The following is a 21400-nucleotide window of genomic DNA, read 5'->3' as shown; positions in this document are numbered from 1 at the left end:
TTTACACGTTATTGCTTTCTGAAAATGATGAAAAAGGATTAATATCTTGCATTTAAATCATATACCCATTAAATAAAAACTGGTTTCTAGTGATATAATTAAGCATACAGCATAGCATGACAGAAAACGTATTATGTCAAAAACATAGTGTTCAGGTGCAAAAATGTACACACAGTCTCATAATGCAGTAGCCAAAAGTGTAGAATAGTCAAGATATTGAGATATCATAAAGAAAAATGTTAAAGTCAACTGGTGTTTGTTATATATTAAAGATTTCGTAGTGCATACAAACAAAACAGGAAAACAATCATACAGACACGGAAAATGTCCACGGTCTGATATATAACGACAAGAAAAGCGACCTGCTAACCTTACCTTACCGGGCACTTGCCAAGAAAAAAATACGATAATCATCAGTAAGTAGTCATATAAATATAATTGCATAAGTGGTCATATAAAAATGTAACTTTATCTGGAAAAATGTGCACGGTCTGATGTATAACGACAAGAAAAGCGACCTGCTAACCTTACCTTGCCGGACACTTGCCAGGAAAAAATACGATAATCATCAGTAATTGTTCATATAAATATCTGCAAATGGCATTACAGTGCGACAAATCATAAAGTATGTTCATTCAATAAAGGGTTTAATATTGGAGACATGGTGATTGCCTTTACTTTTTCTGGTTCTCAAAGTTTCGACGTGTACTACATTGGGGTGAGGAATGCTGCGAATTCGATATGGACCTGCGTATAGAAGCTCAAATTTACTGCATCTACTCTTTCCTCTGTTCGATAAATAGTGTGTGCGTACTAATATCTCCTGTCCAATGTGAAAGTCACGGCGTGTACAAACCTGTTTTTGCTGTCTTCTCCGGCGCTCTGCGGCACGTTTGATGTTGTTCAGCGCAATGTCAATTATTTCATGGTGTCGTAGTCGACGAGATGTAGGAAAGGATACTAATTCTTTAATTTTGTTAGGTGGTTCAACATTTTTCAGTATAACAGTCGGAGATAGCGTAGTAGATTCATTTGGTATGGAGTTAATTACATCCTCGAATGACAGTATATGTGTATCCCAATCAATATGTATTTTATAGCAGTATATTCTACATAGTTTACCAATTTCTTTCATTAGTCGTGTCTGACTTAGCTTTCTGGCAGATTTTACATGACGCTAAAACTCGTCGAATACGTTTCTCCATGTTGGCAAAATAACTGTTCTGTCTCAGTATAAGAAAACATTTTCAGGCTCCATAGTGTGCGTAACTTAAATGAGTACACCAAATTAATTTTTAACAAGCTCGTCAGGAATGCATAGTAACCAATTGTTGCTGTCAGGGTGAGAGCGGCGAAACAGAATGTTATTGCGTACAGTGTAATGGTTTCTAATGCTAACATTATTCCTATCTTGCCAAAGGTGTTTAATTTCTTTCCATATGTTGTCTTTGCTCTGCTCCTGTGCTATATCTCGTAATGACGACGAAATGAAATTTTCAAATGCAGCTTGTTGAATGTACATGGCGCTAAAATTTGCTTGGCAGAAGTTGGTTGGGATGTCTTGCTGATTGTTGCTGAGAGAACGGGATAGTGCGTCTGATACAATATTTTGCGTACCGGGAATATGAACAATTGTAAAATTAAATTCCTGTAAATAAAGTTTCCATCTGCTTAATCTGTCGTGTGTAAATTTTGCTGAAAGTAAAAACTTTATCGCTCTATGATCTGTGTAAACGGTCGTATGTCTTCCATAAAGAAAATGCCGAAATCTCTTAAATGCCCATACAACACATAATGTTTCAAGTTCTGTAACAGAATAATTGCGTTCAGCAGGTGACAGAATGCGACTCGCAAAGGCGATGTTTTTAATTACTGTAGTACCATCTTATTCAATTTCCTGAAAAATGTGTACGCCTAAAGCGGTGTTAGAACTGTCGGTGGCAATGGAAAATTTTCTAGTAAGATCTGGATGTGATAAAAGTGGTGCATTCAACAAGGCATGTTTCAGATAAATCAATTCATGTAAAAGTCTGTCTCGGATGTCTTCAAAAGTAATAACATTCTCGTGAATAACATTCTGCATGTCAAAAGTACTGCTTACGTTGTTGGAAGATGCAACCTGTACTGTATCTAGTCAAATTCTATCTGACGTGCTATTATTTGCGGGAGGATGCTGTGGCGTTTCAACTATTTGTACAGTTCTGTTATTTCTTCCTGACGTATTACGTTCGGGATGATATCTACTGTCTGGTTCATTCATGATAATCTGTTGTTGCGGATGATTTTGCTGCTGGCAAGACCGACTGTTATTAAACGTACGCTGAAAATTGTGCTCATTACTTTTACGTCTGTCATGATAGTCATTTCTATATGGTGCATTGCGGTATGAGCTGAAATGGTGTGTTTTCTGTAAGTACTGATTTCCTTGTTGCTGTGCGTTACTATTTGGTGTGGCCGACGCTATACGTGTAGGCGGCGAAACATTAAAGAAAGCTTGGTTGACCTTGCAGACTGCATTGTTGGTTTCGTATGCTTACCGGTTGGTTTTGTTGCTGTTGTTGGGAAAAACCTCTATTGTTACCAAAATGTGGTTCCTATTGCTGATAATTTTGACGATTGCTGAAAATGTTGTATATACTGATGATTACAATTTTATCTGTTATTAAAATTACGGCGGTAGTTGTCATTTCGGGAGAGTCTAAAGAAAACTGTCACTTTCGGTAAAATTTGTCATATCAGGTTTTCATTAATCAGTCTTAATCCTAGATAGATCGATAGTTGAAGCTGTTTTGATAGATATAAAGGATAGTAGAAGAGAAGGCAGCGATGCAGGAAACTAAAGATGAAATAGCACAACTACGGCTCAGGGCCCTGTGCACGCTACGGCACATATTCATCGAAGTGTAATGAATCCCCTGAGGTCGATTACGCACTGCAAATAAATTTTAGTTTCTGCGTTACAGGCAATGCCAGTGAAAATTCAAAAGCAAGTTGTTGTATCCAATCCAATTCTATTTTCTGCATACAGGCAATGCTGATGAAAATAGAAAGGCAAATTGTCGTATCCAGTCCAAAGCGTGTATCTGTGTTCTGTCATTATTAAGCACTTTAAATTTCCTAAAAGATAGAAAGTGCTTGTAATAAAAATTATCGTCTCTGTATGCATGAACAGGTTCAGGACCGTATGAGAATCTATTTGTCTGTGTCTGTTCGAATTCTAAGTCACGTGCTCTCTGTAAATTACCTAAATTATACATGCTGTGTGGGTGTGATAAATGTTCGGAATGTGGCGTATGCTGTGCCGTGTTAGAGGCTGAAACATTTTTCATCTCTGTCACCTCTTGCTGTAAAGTTGACAACTTTCTACGTAATGTATTATTGGACGAACCTATCTCACTGATTGTCTACTGTAAATTTTGGAATTGGGGTGTTTGATTAAACGAAACTGGTGACGTATCGTCTGATTTGGTGTCATTATTACTTTCGATAACGTCAATACGACTTGCCAATTCATCATATTTTTCAGTCAGTACCTTTACCTGATCATCGTTTTTATTATCACAAGCGTTAATTTGTTTTTGTATTTTACGTGTGGTTTCGTTCAATTTTTTAACGTCTGCTTTGATGGCATCGGGATCCTGTATTAGTTCTAATTGTTCAAGAATGTCGGTCACTGTCTGAAAGTCTACTATGTGTGTGTCTTTTTTTGTTTTAAGATCAGAGATTTCATCATGTAATTCGGTGTTCAACTGTTAGATAGTATTAATTTCGTCTGATACTGTAGCAATATTGTTGTCTATGTATGTTTTTGCTTTAGTAAACAATTTACGCTTATCTTCCTGTCTCTGTGCAGTAATTGTTTCCATGACTTGTCGCTTTATTCTGTTCCTGTATAAATTTACGGTAACGCGTTTCACTGTTTTGTAGGTGGCGATTAAAACGTTCGTAAATTTGGCTGTTTGGTTGGTCAAATTTCGCGTCTACTTTCGCATCCAGTGTACGTGAAAGTTCTGCTGACATTAATTTAAACTCGTCGCGTAACTGTGTTGCGTTTTCAGAGCATTGTTTAGCGACTGCACTAATCTCATCTCTAAGTAATTTAGTTGTGGCTGTATGTGTATTATTTAATTCTTGAGCCATAGATCTAATTTCTTCACTACTACTCCTAGCACAAGCCTTAATTTCCTCGCGCAATTGTTCTTTAGTATCATGACATTGCACGGCAACGGCTGTAATCTGTTCACTAAGTTGTTTGAAGTTGTTGTGTTGTCTTTCATTCTGTTGTAGCAATACTGCCATAATTTGATCCAAGCCAAAATTAGCGACTATATTTTCTATGCCGTGTAATGGTGTATGTGCATTTGTCACGTCTTGTGTAACCATTTGGTCATTCTGTGATTCTCGAAAAGGTTTGCCAATCGGATGTCCACTGTGGGTCACTACCTCGGAACCAAATAAATCTGACGTATTTTGACTGCATTGTTCATCTTCGTGAGAAAAATTTTTCTGTTCACAATTCAAATTTTGCAAACCGGGTGTGTCAAACTGGGCAGCGTTCATTGTATCGGAACGTGTCGCGTCACCAATTGTTACATTTACTCTGGACATAATTGCATTTGTTCGCCAACTTTCTGCTCTTACAATAGCTTTTTCCGACACAGCTCTGTGCAATCTGGCCTATAGATTTGTCATTTATGAAAGGAAGTAACTGATTTTTCTTCTGCAACAATCGGAATGATCATGGATTGGAGAAATTAGAAAATTCTTTAAATTGAAATGAATGCTTGTTAGAAATTACTTTATATGACAAAGATTATTATTAGGACATTTTTAAAGGATTTACATGGGAGTCCACATAACATTACTAGATATGCGCGAGGCTGCTTTTACCTTATACTATAACGCTCAGGCTCCACCATCGCTGCACGACGACCGGCCCAACCAACACGATACACCAGACTGCTCGCTAGCAACAACTTACTGCTACACAGTTCCTACTGCATACAATACTGCTCTTTGGTCTCAGATTCTCTTATAGCTTACATATCGCAGGCAGCGCATACCTCTTACAAGCAATAGTGTCATAAATCGATCCATGCCAAAATTAGCTGCTGTATTCTCTGTGCTGTGTGATGGTGTATCTGCATATGTCACGTTTTGTGTACCGGTAACCATTTGGTCATTGTCTGATTCTTGAAAAGGTTCGCCAATTGAATGTGCACTGTTGGTCACAACACCGGACTCAAATAAATCTGACGTATTCTGACTACATTGTTCATCTTCGTGGGAAAAGTTTATCTGTTCACAATGCAAATTTTGCAAACCGGGTATGTTAAACTGGACAGCGTTCATTGTATCAGAACGTGCCCCGTCATCAATTGTTACATTTACTGTGGACATAATTGAATTTGTTTGCTCATCATTAGAATTTGACTCAATACTAGTGATCGGTACGCACTGATTATCAGTAATTAGAGGGTTATCGCTATTACACTGAGTGTCGCAAGTATTATCGGTCAAATTATTCGAGTCGGCTATTTCACTCATTGCACATCACGTGGTACTGTTAACAGTTTTTCGCGCCATTTTCACAGTTCAAAATTAAACACAAAAATGAAACAAAGACGAAGAAAAAAAAAACGAAAAAATGGAACAAACACAATTACAACAAAGAGCAATAAATTGCCGATGATCTGTGAAAGAAAGAGTGACAAATTAGTAAATGCGTTGCGCCAGATGTAAACTACATTTAAGTAAATAAGAGCTGATATATGACTACTTCTCAGAGATTCACAAAGAAATACGATCCTGACGGTTGTCGCCAAGTGTAACCTCCCCACAAAGTAAAATAAATAAATAATATGAATAATGATTCTTATTTAGTGTAACCTCAAAACAAAATTCTTTCACAGTGTAACCTCCCCACAAAATTCATTTACATTTATAGCCTCCCTACCAAATTCTTTTCACATTAACCTCCACACAAAATTTGTTTACATTTAATCTACCCACAAAATTCTTTCTGATTTAATCTAAGCTCAAAATTCATTCACATTTAGCGTAACCTCACAGCAGAAAAATTCCTAAAACTCTCAACAGTAAAAATTATAATATGTCGTTCACATTCAGTGTAACGTCCCAATAACAAAATAAATTCAGTAACCTGGTAATAAAACAATGTAACTAACCTCTCAATTAAATTGTCGCTCACTTATGACTTTTCAATAATTTACTGTGAATTTAACCTGGTAAATTTTGGACGACAGCAGTGCTGCGTCATGGCCCTGAAAGATCATTCTGAATAAAAAAAGGAAAAATTCTTACCTCAATGAAGTCGCTGGATATATCTGCTCTTACAATAATTTTTTCCGGCACAGCTCTGTGCAATGCTGGCCGACCTATCTGTCATTTATGAAAGGAAGCAACTGATTTCTCTATTGCAATAATCGGGATGGTCATGGATGGGAGAAATTAGTAAATTCTTTAAATTGAAATGAATGGTTGTTAAAAGTTACTTTTTATGAGGGAGATTATTATTATGAGATTTTTAAAACATTTACATGGGACTTGAGATAACATTACTACATATGCGTGAGGCTGCTTTTTACCTTATACAATAATACTCAGGCTCCGGCATCGCTGCACCACGACCGGGTCAGCCAACATGATACACCAGACCAGACCAAAGCAGATTCCAGACTAACAACAACTTACTGCTACAGCTACACAGTTCCTACTGCAGTCAACACTGCTCTCTGGTCAGAGATTCTCTTATACCTTGCCTATTGCAGGCCGCGCAAGAGCAATACATCGAAATTACATCTGCTCGGACCTCTTACAAGTTATAAGTGTTAAGAATGTATCTGCATAACTGAACTGTTGTTGCAAATGTGTGAGAGAAAGCAGTATATGTTTCATTGGTTAATTTTCCATGAGTAGGCAATGCATGCCAGATATCAAGAAATGTTTTCAAATTTTCAAGAAACACAAGTTTGGAGTCAGTAGTTCCAGTGATTGGGCTAGAATTATCATCTGATGTGTATTTGCCTTTCATGGGATGCTGTACATTAGAAACTGTCCACCATTTAATGATTAATTTCAAAAACTGAATAGTGCCATCAGAAATCTCAATCCCCTAACTTTTCAAAATTTCTAGTGCTCCCACATTTTAGAACCAAAAACACTGAGAGCAAGGGTAACATTCTGTCTCTGAATAGAAGTTAGATATACTGCATTTCTCACTAGCTTTGGGGCAAGTTCCAACGGTTTATTTTTCTCAGAATGAAACAGGTTCCTCAAATCTGAAAACTTTGCTTCACTGACAGTATATTCACATGCAGCATTCCCTTCATCGCTGAGTAGAAAGTTATTGATGAAAGCAAATGTATCCTCAATATTTGGCATTATGAAGGATTCATTTTTTCCATTCAACCAGTTATTTCTGATACACTTAAGCAAGTGCACATTGTCGAACAGAAGAAAGAGAAATTTGGATGGAGCGACTAGATTTGTAATACACGGCTGTAAAGTGCCACCTCACATAAGCTGATACATTTTTCTATTAGTGCTATGGTTATCTGTTACCAGGCATATATCATCATACTGAAGCTCATGCATTAACATTAATAGATCAATTGTCATTTTCAGTAGAGAATCAGAATTAACATATTTTACAGGAAAGAGAGCTATCACTTCTTTATAATCAGAATGTAAAAATGATGCCATGAAAACCTGCATTGTACCTGCTGTTGTAGTATCTGAAGTATTCTCAGCAACATCAAGTATCTTTCCTGCCTTATAAGAGAATTTTGAATTAACATAAACTTCATCTAGCATCACTGAAATTACCCTGTCACGTCCCTGAAGAAATTTATTTTTTTCCCTCAAAAAAGCTACCTGTGATGGACCAATACAACGTTTATTTGGGCCCATTTTGCATCGAAACTGCCTTAAAGAGACAGGATGAGGTAATGTTAACACATTTGTTTTTCTCAAGTGATGGTAGGCACCAGGAAATGAAAAGCAAATGGTTCCTGCCCCTATCAAAAGCTCAGGAGAATATCTACTTTTCTTTGGTATTGCGAGTTGTAATTGCTCCAAAACAAATTCTATTTTAGGTGCTATTTCAGCGTGAAAATCACTACCAGCCTTCAGTGCTTGTTTGAGAATATTGACTAAAATTATAATGTTGTCAATGGTGCCAGTAGAGTTATCTGTGAAACCATTTAGGTGACTCACCAGATTGTCAAATTTCGTCCACTTATCACATTTCAAGTTCTCTTCCTCCCCAGACTGTAGTATCAATTTCAAGGTTTCTGTAGACAAACACACATTTTTGTGAAACACTTTTACTTCCAATGAACTTGATATCTTGAAGCACACTGAAACTAATGGCATATCACTGACTGAGTCATCCTTTAATTTAATGAAAGATACGTAGTCATCCTTTACTAAAACTGTAAATGGACAAACATTCCTTTTCTGCACTTCGCTTTTAAAATGCTGAAAGTCAGGTATATTGTCATTTTCGCACCACTTACTGAAACTACATTCATCATGCTCCAGTAGTTGTTGAACACGATCTTCAGGATTCTTCCTTTCCTTTGGAACTGGTACTGTGTGATAAGAAGGTTGATTAGGAAAGATGGATGGAATTGCATCATTTGTTAGTTTTGGTATTTTTTGTGGCACACGTATTGGTTCACTATTTTCCACAGGAAAAATGTCTTCCCTAACCACAAACTTAAGTTCAAAATGCTTAATGCATACCACAGCTTTATCGTTCACTTCAAAATTATCTCTATGAATTAGTTTAATCCATTTGTTCCTCCATGCTGTTTCCTTGCGAAACTTAAATGTTGAGGTATCGTATGTTTTGCCGAACTTACTACAGAATCTAGAAAATAAATACTAGCGCAGCAATTTTGACGACATTCACAGCATATAGCATAAATAACAGTTAGTAATAAAAGCTTCCGCTTCTCTTGAACGTCACGTATACAATGTTACACACACGCTTTACAGAAACACAAGCACGCTGGTTTATTTCCCCCACGATTGCCGCCATATTGTCAACTATCGATATCTGCCTTACGGTATGATTTATTGTAGGTGGTCTTGGCTAAATTCACTAGAGTTGCAGATGAAATATGTGAACAAATATTTATTTCGATGTTATTTGGCATAGAGATAGCTAGAACCTTGAAGAACATAGGGTACATTAGAAAGTGTGTAGTACAAGACAATTTTTGATCCGTAAAATATTACGCGAATCACAGAAAATATTTCCTCATTGTAAAAGCTATTTACAATTTGACTTTTGAATTTCATCGTACTTGTGAAAATCCTTTTATTGTTTGATAAGTGCTACGTGATATGATTCAAAATAGTGAATACAATGGTTGTACAATCTTCAGTGTATTTAATCCACACTCCATCACTATTTGTTTCATAATGTCTACATCTACATCTACATCTACATTTATACTCCGCAAGCCACCCAACAGTGTGTGGCGGAGGGCACTTTACGTGCCACTGTCATTACCTCCCTTTCCTGTTCCAGTCGCGTATGGTTCGCGGGAAGAACGACTGTCTGAAAGCCTCCGTGCGCGCTCGAATCTCCCTAATTTTACGTTCGTGATCTCCTCGGGAGATATAAGTAGGGGGAAGCAATATATTCGATATCTCATCCAGAAACGCACCCTCTCGAAACCTGGCGAGCAAGCTACACCGCGATGCAGAGCGCCTCTCTTGCAGAGTCTGCCAGTTGAGTTATCACGGTTACCAAATAACCCTGTGACGAAAAGCGCCGCTCTTCTTTGGATCTTCTCTATCTCCTCCGTCAACCCGATCTGGTACGAATCCCACACTGATGAGCAATACTCAAGTATAGGTCGAACGAGTGTTTTGTAAGCCACCTCCTTTGTTGATGGACTACATTTTCTAAGGACTCTCCCAATGAATCTCAACCTGGTACCCGCCTTACCAACAATTAATTTTATATGATCATTCCACTTCAAGTCGTTCCACACGCATACTCCCAGATATTTTACAGAAGTAACTGCTACCAGTGTTTGTTCTGCTATCATATAATCATACAATAAAGGATCCTTCTTTCTATGTATTCGCAATCAATGTCAAGCTGTACACTGCTTGAAATTTGCTAAGCAACAGAGACATTGCTGGACAGCAATAATCACAGGCAGTGATGGACGACATGAAGCACAGAACATACGTAATAACGGTGGAATGGTATATTCATGGGAATAAATGATACAATAGAACGAAACACCAGCCCAAGTTTCAAATAATTTATTTTTCATTCGACGCGCAATACACATTACACATTTTTGACATTTTTGGAAATATAATTTTTTGACATTGTTATGTTGATTGAAACTGGGTTGGACCCGAAACTACTCATGACATGAAAAATAATGTATTTTCAACTTGGACTGATTTTTCTTTCTATTGATTAATAGAAATTGCTGACTCAAGTTACTCCAGCAAGCTGGAAGTTCATAAATGATACAGATCTCACTACATGCTGTAATGTCCCCACAGCAAATATCTTCTACGACGCACCAATTAATCATTTTCAATCAAACCATCCACGTTCATTCACTTTGGAAAAGTTATCTGATCTGATTTTCTCGTAATATATGCGGTGACAGCTCGCTGACACCAAAGTATTTTTTAGTGCGTTTATTCTTTGAAATAACAGAGATGCATATATGCACTCTCCATTGTTCTTAGAGTGGTAAATAGGACAGCTTCTGGAGTATCTGTTGAGGGATTGACGTGTTTCTGAGAGATAATATTCTTCTTTTCTTCTCGCTAAAGCGAGCCAATTAACATTTGTGCCGTTGGCGGTTTGTTTTGAAGAGAAAGAGATTGTAAAAGGAAAATAATTAAGGCGTGGAATCACCGGAGATCAGGACATGCAATGGAGAAGGATTTAATACACGATTTCCTCCATAAATAAGGTTTGTGACTTTATTGTTCTGGAGTGAATGAACGAATGAGTTTTTTTTCTGAGTGATTTGTTGATCACGTTGGCCCTGTAATTAGTGGGGAAGTTTCAGCTGTGTCGAAGAGAGCCTGCAATCACTGAGTCTGTGTTAAATCGTCCAAAAAGGCTTCGTACACATCTGGAATTCGCAATCTTTCGTAAAAGGAACAAATTGTCCAAACGATTGATTCACCCGACTGACTGCAGTGTTTAACAGTAATAATAAATGTAAAGATCTCTTACAGCAAGCCAGTCGCTGATTACCAAGACGAAGGACACCACCAAAGATTCTATTTGGCTGATTCTCTTTATCACGTAATGAAATCTTATATTAAAGCTATACATAGATAAAGGAGAGAAAGAGAAAGAGTGAATGAAAATAGAGATAATACTAATAATCCTCCAATAGTCTAATTTTTTGCGTGTCTTATCACGGATCAGCCAAAAACGGGGAGGGCCTTACTTTACTGTATAGATTTATGTGTGAAGGTGAAGTGATCTTAAATGCAACAGATAAACGTCTATACAGACAAGACATTACACAGAGATAGCGGCTAGCTGCATTGATCACCTATTCTTAGATTAAAGAGACGGCAACATATTATCCGAACATTTAAAAATGTTAAAATGGCCAATCCGTGACAGGACAGGTTTTTGGACGTTGCTAAAATAATTTTGTTCTCTGTTGCATGTCAACTACGACGAGCTAACCTAACTGACGCTTGGAAAAGAGAGGAAAGACTCGCAGGTGATATAGTTGGATCCACAAATAAAGCCGAAAGACAGCACACTGGGTGTGGAGAAAAGGTAACATCTATATTTTTGTTCTTAAAGGTTGCTAGTATAATTGACGTATACGTTTTCTTTGTAGTGTTATTTGATATTTGAATATTGATTATTTGTGTTCATGTTAGATATAGGTAATGTTTTGATTGACCTGTCCAAGTTGCGTTTATCTGTGTATGTACATTAAGAAATTAGTCACGGAAGTACTCTTGTGTGAAGGGAATTACATATAGTGACAGTAGAACATTTATATGGTTTTAAATAGGGCGATGTTCAGGATGAGTCAAGCAGCCCGCATCAGCCTTCAGCTGTTACCACTGATAATAATGAAGCAATAAGAAGTGTTGTAGGACCGATGGCTACAGATAGCGCAACAGAACGCCCTGTAGACACGGCTGCGGGTGTAACAGCAAGTACGCAGCAGGGATTAGATCCATTGATAATTATCATGAGACACATGCAGATGATAACCGAGAGCATGAATACTTTGAAAGCCGACATTAATGCGAAATTTGCCTCAGTTACTGATGGGCAAATTGATTTGAATACGAAATTAGCCTCAGTTACTGAAGGGCAGGAAAATCTGAAAACCGATATTAAAGCACAATTAGTAACAGTCACTCAAACTCAAGAAGAGATTAAATTAGTCCAGACTGAGATTAAGCAGCAGTTACAAGACAGTTTTTCCGAATTAGAGCAGCGGATAGAGGCGAAGACCAAGGAACTCAAAGATCAGGCCGAAGAGACGGAACGAAAATTAACTGCACAAATAGAATTGGTGAAAGCACAATGTGAGGAATCTGCTCAGCGCGTACGTGTTGAAATGAAGGAGTATGTGGCTATTAAGATAGATACCGTACGGGAACAAGCGGAAATGGTTCCGCAATTAGTACAAAACCAAGACGCCATGGCATGTGCAATTGCGCAACTTCCTGAATTGGCACGTACACAGACTAACCTAAAGGAAAGCGTTGAACCTCTGACAGAGCGTATAGACGTTATAGACCGGAAATGGTTCCGCAATTAGTACAAAACCAAGACGCCATGGCATGTGCAATTGCGCAACTTCCTGAATTGGCACGTACACAGACTAACCTAAAGGAAAGCGTTGAACCTCTGACAGAGCGTATAGACGTTATAGACCGCCAAATTAACATATTAACGGGTAAATTATCCGAAATCACATTAGAAAACAAAAGGTTAATGTGTGAAAACGTTGAGCAAAATGTTAAGGTAGCATTCCAGAATTTATCTGACAAACTTCGCTCGCTGCGAGGGGCATTGTAATGTCCCCACAGCAAATACCCTCTACACGCACCAATTAATCATTTTCAATCAAACCATCCACATTCATACACTTTGGAAAAGTTATCTGATCTGATTTTCTCGTAATATATGCGGTGACAGCTCGCCGACGCCAAAGTATTTTCTAGTGTGTTTATTCTTTGAAATAACAGGGATGCATATATGCGTTCTCCACGGTTGTTAGAGTGGTAAATAGGACAGCTTCTGGAGTATCTGTTCAGGGATTGACGTGATTCTGAGAGATACATATTCTACTTTTCTTCTCGCTAAAACGAGCCAGTTAACAATTGTGCCGTTGGTGGTTTGTTTTGAAAAGAAAGAGATTGTAAAAGGAAAATAATTAAGGCGTGGAATCACCGGAGATCTGGACATGCAATGGAGATGGATTTAACACACGATTTCCTCCATAAATATGGTTTGTGACTTTATTGTTCTGGAGAGAACGAACGAATGAGTTTTTTTCTGAGTGATTTGTTGATCGCGTTGGCCCTGTAATTAGTGGGGAAGTTTCAGCTGTGTCGAAGAGAGCCTGCAGTCACTGAGTCTGTGTTAAATCGTCCAAAAAGGCTTCGTACACATCTGGAATTCGCAATCTTTCGTAAAAGGAACAAATTGTCCAAACGATTGATTCACCCGACTGACTGCAGTGTTTAACAGTAATAATAAATGTAAAGATCTCTTACAGCAAGCCAGTCGCTGATTACCAAGACGAAGGACACCACCAAAGATTCTATTTGGCTGATTCTCTTTATCACGTAATGAAATCTTATATTAAAAACTATACATAGATAAAGGAGAGAAAGAGAAAGAGTGAATGAAAATAGAGATAATACTAATAATCCTCCATTAGTCTAATTTTTCGCCTGTCTTATCATGGATCAGCCAAGAACTGGGAGGGCCTTACTTTACTGTATAGACATGTGTGAAGGTGAAGGGATCTTAAAGACAACAGATACACGTCTATACAGACAAGACATTACACAAAGATAGCGGCTAGCTGCATTGATCATCTACTCTTAGATTACAGAGACGGCAACTTATTATCCGAACATTTAAAAATGTTAAAATGGGAAAGCAGGTAAACGGGTATAATGTTTATGTTTGGCAGAGGTCAGGTTCCTATAGTAAATGTAGTTATCGGACTTTCATTAAGGAGAACGCCCTCTTCGGGCAATAACGTACATTTTGCACCTGTTACTCATGATGCCCACTAAACTGTAGGGGGGTCCTTGGGATGATGTTTTCCACTCCCCTCCCAAGACTGTTTTCAGTTCTTGCACGGTACAAGGCGGGGGTGTTCGTTGAGAAACACATCTACGAAGTTCACTGCAGGCATGGTCTAAAGGATTTAAGTCCAGGGAATAGGCAGCACATTCAATGTGTTAATTGTCTTCACTTTCCAATATGTCCATTCACCTCAGCGATCCGATGTAGATGGATACTTTGTCTATAAACACAACGGAGGGTACGTACTGCGCCTTCGGGAGGACAGAAATTATCCAGAATAATCTTCCTGCAATATCGCTCTGCTGTAACGGTGCAAAGATATGCATCGGTGTTCAGACACTGTGAATAATGCCTGCCAACACTGTAACGTCTACACCATATCCAATGCATTCAAGAACGGTCTATGGTCTGTAAGATCTTCCCCTCTCTCTGCTCACTAACTGGTGGCCAGAATAACTTGCCATAGTGAAGCGGGATTTGTCGGAGAACATCACTGTGGAACACTGTTATTGATCCCAAACAACATACGCCCTTCTCCAACGAGCGCTTTCTCGAAGATGGTGTGGTTGAAGTGAGATGCATTCAATAGGCTTCCGAGCGTACAAACGAGACTGATTTAATCCCTGCGAAATTCTTTTTCCAGAGACGTCTACCGGTAGCGGTCGCAAGGTCTACAGCGACCTGGATAGGAGTGAGACGTCGGTTCCTTTTTGCCGCTAGGGCCACGGATCGGTAATCCTGCTGTGTCCTGGTCTTTCTACGACCCCCGGCATTCTTTCGTATAGCATTTACACCTGCAGCGACCTTGTTTCATCTCTAAATGACACTTTTGGACACACCCATTACTGTGGCGACAATAGCGACATCTTGACTGGCTTTGAGCCGTCCAACTACTCGTCCACGTTCGTAAACATTCAAATAATGTCTTGCAGACATGATGGTACACCACACCACTTCGAATGTCTCCTAACACACCATCTTCGACGGATGCTAGAAGACGTTCCTCTGCAGACTAGCACGAACCTTCGGCACCTACCAGCCGATAATGCATAAGCTGTATATATATCACACAAAGAATAGTGAGTACTCCACCAGCAATGTTGCAAGACTTCTGCATGGCAACAGCAGTCAGTGTAGGCGAGGACGGTTCTGTCGATGCTGGAGTACTCGTTATTTTTCGTGTTTCACTGTCCCTGCTAAGACACATCGATATAACGATTACCGTACCAGGTAATTTGTGACCGCTCTGTCAAATGAGCGCATAAAATTAAATTTTGCAAATTAATTGATTTACAACGGGACACAAAACCATCTTTTCCGTCGATGTAGAGCTTCGCGTGAATGACCTGATGAACTATATTTGTTTGGGATGACTCGAATTGCATGTTTGAAAAAACAGAACTACAACTGTCTGCAGAAGATCCAGAGAAAATGCGAGTGTAGAATAACTGCATGCATGAGGGCAAGAGGTTGACTAACGCCTTGTTGGCTTGCTCAATTTGTGAAGCCCTTTCTCTAGAATAAATCATGCAATTTATCTGGATTTTTAATCATGTGTTTATCTGTACTTGTAGTTACCGTCTACCGACTTCTGTCTCATTCGGATAACTCCTTTATGTTAGGTCACTATTCAATTTTGCGTTACATTCATTCTCGAAACATCATAGTTCCATTTTCATGTGCAGTGAACAGAGCGGTGAAAATATCTTTGAGTGGAGTGACAGCGGATCGGGTCAATAACACTGAAAAATACACCAATAGTCTATGAACCAATGCAATAAATGTGCTGATAATAATTCATTAATATGAAAAAAAATCTAAAATATCATGTAAACAATCGCATAACTACATACAAGCGTGTTTATTTTACTGCAAGTAAATGGATGAATGGATGACTGAATGTATAATAAGCAACCAGCTCATGGTCCATGTGATGACTGCGCGTAAATTATTTGTAGTAGATATGCATACCGTATATACATAGTTTGTTTCGGAAAGAAGCCTGATCTGTACTCCTTCGCCTGAAATATGTGCGATAGTATATTACCCCAGCATGAGTGTAGGAATAAATTCTTTCCAAGTTTCAAAGGAGTTGGAATACAGAGGTAGTCTTCAATATGTCGAACATGTTCCAACAAACATGTTGGAAGAATATATGTTTAGGAAATGATCAGATTCAGGTCTCTATGAGAACACATGTCACAATTCGATCTTCATGCACTGGCAACATACATTTTCTCTTAAAGCATATGTATGTAACTGTTTTAAAATCACTATCCACGTCGACGTTTACGCTGGTCAGCAATGTGTATCGTCTCCACGAGCCTCACTTGCTGTAACTATGGAAGAACGAAATGCTTGACTGTATATTCATTACGGAAAAGAATGTCTTAATATTTTGATATTTCTTTAATTTTCGAAGAATGAATCCATTTTATGGGCAGTACGTTGTTTTAGTGTTTTACGCTGTTATCTTAGATATATTTTTCTGCCTAACATATCAACTCCTGCAGCTTCAGACATAGCAATCAGCTGTGGAGTTATGTATTAAGTCTGCAGCGACAAAAAGACTATTGCTGTTTAGATGCACATGTATCCTTTTGTTAGAAAAAAAGAAAAATCAATTAATTATCACTTACTCGTAGTAGTTATAATGCCTAAAGAAGTTACATCAGTATCTTAATCAAGCACTGAGTCGTCTAATCAAGTTGATACAAGTAGCAATTGAAATATTTATTATTTTATTTTCGTTCGATGTTGTGTCTCTGTTCACTGGGATACCACTTCAGGACACAGTCGATTTAATCGTTAAAAAATATGGTGGAGCTGTGTTGGACCTTTTCAAGCATATCTTAACATCGACCTATTTCCTGTCTGGAGGCTAATTTTATGAAGAGACTGAAGGAGTGGCGGTGGATAGTCCCGTTAGTGGCAAATCTGTTTATGGAGAAATTCGAGGATGAGACACTTACGAGCGCTGCCTACAAGCCGACATGTTTCTTTAGGTACGTTGACGACACGCTTGTCATCTGGCCACATGGTCGGGAAAAATTGCACGAGATTCTTGACCATCTGAACTCGAGACACCCCAGCATTAAGTTCACAATGGAACTAGAAAATAATGGTCAACTTCCTTTCCTGGATGTCCTGGTGAGAAGGAAGACAGACGGCACATTAGGCCATAGTGCGGATAGAAAACCTTCACACATCGACTTATACGAGTACATACAGGCTGACAGCTGCCATCATGCTGCACAGAAGAATGGGGTGCTGAGAACACTTGTTCACCGAGCCAAAACACTGTCCGACTCAGACAGAGTTGGAACATCTACAGCAAGTGTTTGCAGACAACCAATACTCAACAAGGGACATCCACAAGGCGCTACATCCCTCCAGGTGACCTGATACTGAGGGAGAAGAACAATAAGAAGAGACCAGGAGGGTAGCCTTTCTACTGTATGTAGGACCTATATCTGCTAAGATCAACAGAATACTGAGAAAGCACAATATCAAGAGTGTGTTCTGCCCACCGACAAGATCAGGGAGCTTCTTGGGTCGGTTAAGGATGATCTAGGATTGAGAAAACCTGGTATCTACAATATACCATGTGAATGCGGTATGTCTTACATTGGCCAGTCCAACAAGACCGTTGATATAAGACGTAACTTGAGCACACCAAGAATTATGATAAAATCAGGATCTTATCTCAGAGCCAAAATTTTGGGACAGCGTCATCACTGAATCGATCGAAATCAAGATGACAGAGAACTTGATAAACCGGGAATCTGAATACCAACACAGCACGGCGTGGAACTCGGCTTTGGACCTATTACAAAAACAACAGAAGAAAACACAAGACCAGGAGAATGACAGGGGAAAACAGTGGAAGCGGGCAAAGACGAAAGACGGAACACCTGGCGACCAATCGATATGGTCGCGCTGGAGAAAGTCGGAACGGTCACCAACAGCAAACTCAGCCAGTCGACAGTGCTAGGAACGCGCCTGGAGGGCGTGGACCTAGTAGGTTTAGATTAGATTAGATTTACTTGCATTCCAATTGATCCGTAGTAAGGAGGTCCTCCAGGATGTGGAACATGTCAGAGAAACAACAATACATGACAAATATTTACAACTCAAACGAATAAGCTAATGTACCATTCCACAGGTCCCAAGTGGAATGATCGTCATTTTTTAATGAACACTATATGAAAGAGTCATTTTACAAATACTAATGCACTGAATTTAAAATAAAAAAGTTTTTTATTTATGTATAAGGTAATAAACATGTAATACAACTACTATAATACTTATTTACAAATAACACATTACTGCACTGAAATGGTGCAGAAGTTAGATTGTACTTACCCACACCCACACCCACACACACACACCCACACCCACACACACACACACACACACACACACACACAGACGCACACACACACACACACATATATATATATATATATATATATATATATATATATATTTACAATGAATACATAACTGCACTGAAATTGTGCAGAAGTTATATATATATATATATATATATATATATATATATATATATATATATATATATATATATACAAATCAGTTTGTTTTACTGAGAAATTCATCAATGAAGTAGAAGGAGTTGGCCACCAATAAATCCTTTAGGCTTCTCTTAAACTGAATTTCATTGGTTTTTAAGCTTTTTATGGCTGCTGGCAAGTTATTGAAAATGTGTGTTCCTGAATAATGCACACCTTTTTGTACAAGACTAAGTGACTTTAAATCCTTATGAAGATTATTCTTATTTCTAGTATTGATTCCATGAATTGAGCTGTTGGTTTGGAAAAGTGATATTTTTTAATGACAAATTTCATTAAGGAATAAATATATTGGGAAGCAGTAGTTAGTATCCCTAGTTCCCTAAACAGGATTCTGGAGAATGTTCTTGAGTTCACACCACATATAACTGAAACTTCGTGCTTCGGTATCTCAGATGGTAGAGCACTTGCCCGCGAAAGGCGAAGGTCCCGAGTTCGAGTCTCGGTCGGGCACACAGTTTTAATCTGCCAGGAAGTTTCATATCAGCGCACACTCCGCTGCAGGGTGAAAATCTCATTCTGGAAACATCCCCCAGGCTGTGGCTAAGCCATGTCTCCGCAGTATCCTTTCTTTCAGGAGTGCTAGTTCTGCAAGGTTCGCAGAAGAGCTTCTGTAAAGTTTGTAAGGTAGGAGACGAGATACTGGCAAAAGTAAAGCTGTGAGGACCGGGCGTGAGTCGTGCTTCGGTAGCTCAGATGGTACAGCACTTGCCCGCGAAAGGCAAAGGTCCCGAGTTCGAGTCTCGGTCGGGCACACAGTTTTAATCTGCCAGGAAGTTTCATATCAGCGCACACTCCGCTGCAGAGTGAAAATCTCATTCTGGACCACATATAACTCTTACTGCACGTTTTTGTGACTGGAAAACTTTAGCTTGGCTTGATGAATTACCCAAAAAAATAATCCCATATGACATTATGGAATGAAAGTAAGCGTAGTATGCCAGCTTTTTCATTTTTATATCCCCTATGTCTGACACAATTCGCATAGCAAATAGAGATTTGTTAAGACGCTCCAGCAGTTCTGTGGTGTGCTCCTCATAGTTGAATTTATTATCAAGCTGTAATGCCAAGAATTTAACACTGTCCATTTCTTCTATCTTCTTGTCATCGTATGTTAGACATATACTCGTGGGACACCCCTTACAAGTTCTGAACTGCATTTAGTGTGTTTTTTCAAAGTTTAGTGACAAAGAATTGGCTAGGAACCAGTGATTAATGTCCACAAATATTTTATTAGCTGATCTTTCTACGACTGCACTTGATTTGCTATTTATTGCAATGTTTGTATCATCAGCAAACATAACGAACTAGGCATCTGGTAATGTTACTGATGAAAGGTCATTGATATACACAAGAAAAAGTAAGGGCCCCAAAATGGAACCTTGTGGGACCCCACATGTAATTAGTTCCCAGTTGGATGATGCCTGATAGCTTGATACATGTCTCTTTCCTAATAACACCCTTTGTTTCCTGCCAGAGATATAAGATTTGAACCATTTTGCAGCATTTCCTGTTAGACTATAATATTCTAATTTACTTAAGAGGATATTGTGATTTACACAGTAAAATGCCTTTGACAGATCACAAAATATTCCAGTTGCCTCCAATTTTTTGTCTAATGAATTAAGCACATTTTCACGGTAAGTGTAGACAGCCTTCTCAGTATCAGAACCCTTTAGAAATCCAAACTGTGACTTTGACAGTATGTTATTTGAGATAAGATGGTTATAAAGCCTACTGAAGGGTACGCCATGAGACGGCCGCCACCGGGGAAAACAGCGGAAGCGGGCGCAGACGGAAGACGGAACATTTGGTGACCAACCGACACGGGCGCAGCGGGAGCGTACGGCGTAGGGAACGCCAGACACCGTCCACACACGAATACGGGACCCGGTCGGCCTGTCGTCCAGTCACAGGAAGCACCTGATGAAAACGCCGAGGTACGACGTCGAAATACTGTGTTAGAAAGATGCAGACCACCGGCAGTACACCCGCTTCAACGAGATGTCACAAAATCGCGGGGAAAGTCTAAGAAATTACATAATTCTTCTTGTTCGAACTGTTGTAATGATCGGAGGTGACTGATGTCTTGTAGCACTGAGGTCGGTAAAAAACTGTGTTTTGTTGCTAAGTTAACATTTCAAAAATAGAGTTTATCTGTCACTGAAATCAATCTTCTTGTTGGAGTTTTATTTCATTGTGATTCTCATCATATATAATTGTTAAGTTTTCTGATCAGCTACAAAGGATTAGCGCTATTGAGCTAAAGCACGGTTTATTAGTAAATGCTGAATAATAAGTGATTAAGATGGAGAAAGACTTTTAAATGTTGATGTATATAGTTAAGGTACAGAAAATATTTAATATATATTATTCGTTTATAGTAAAACAATGCCTGAACCAGATTCGATCAGTGATTATCTTATGTTAACCGCCATCTTAGTGAAATGTTGCAGCGGCAGTGTTAAATCAAACTATA

This window comes from Schistocerca serialis, chromosome 2 (genome assembly GCF_023864345.2).
Source record: "Schistocerca serialis cubense isolate TAMUIC-IGC-003099 chromosome 2, iqSchSeri2.2, whole genome shotgun sequence".
Lineage (NCBI taxonomy): Eukaryota > Metazoa > Arthropoda > Insecta > Orthoptera > Acrididae > Schistocerca > Schistocerca serialis.
The sequence above is the reverse complement of the archived record's forward strand: the minus strand, read 5'-3'. Positions refer to the sequence as shown.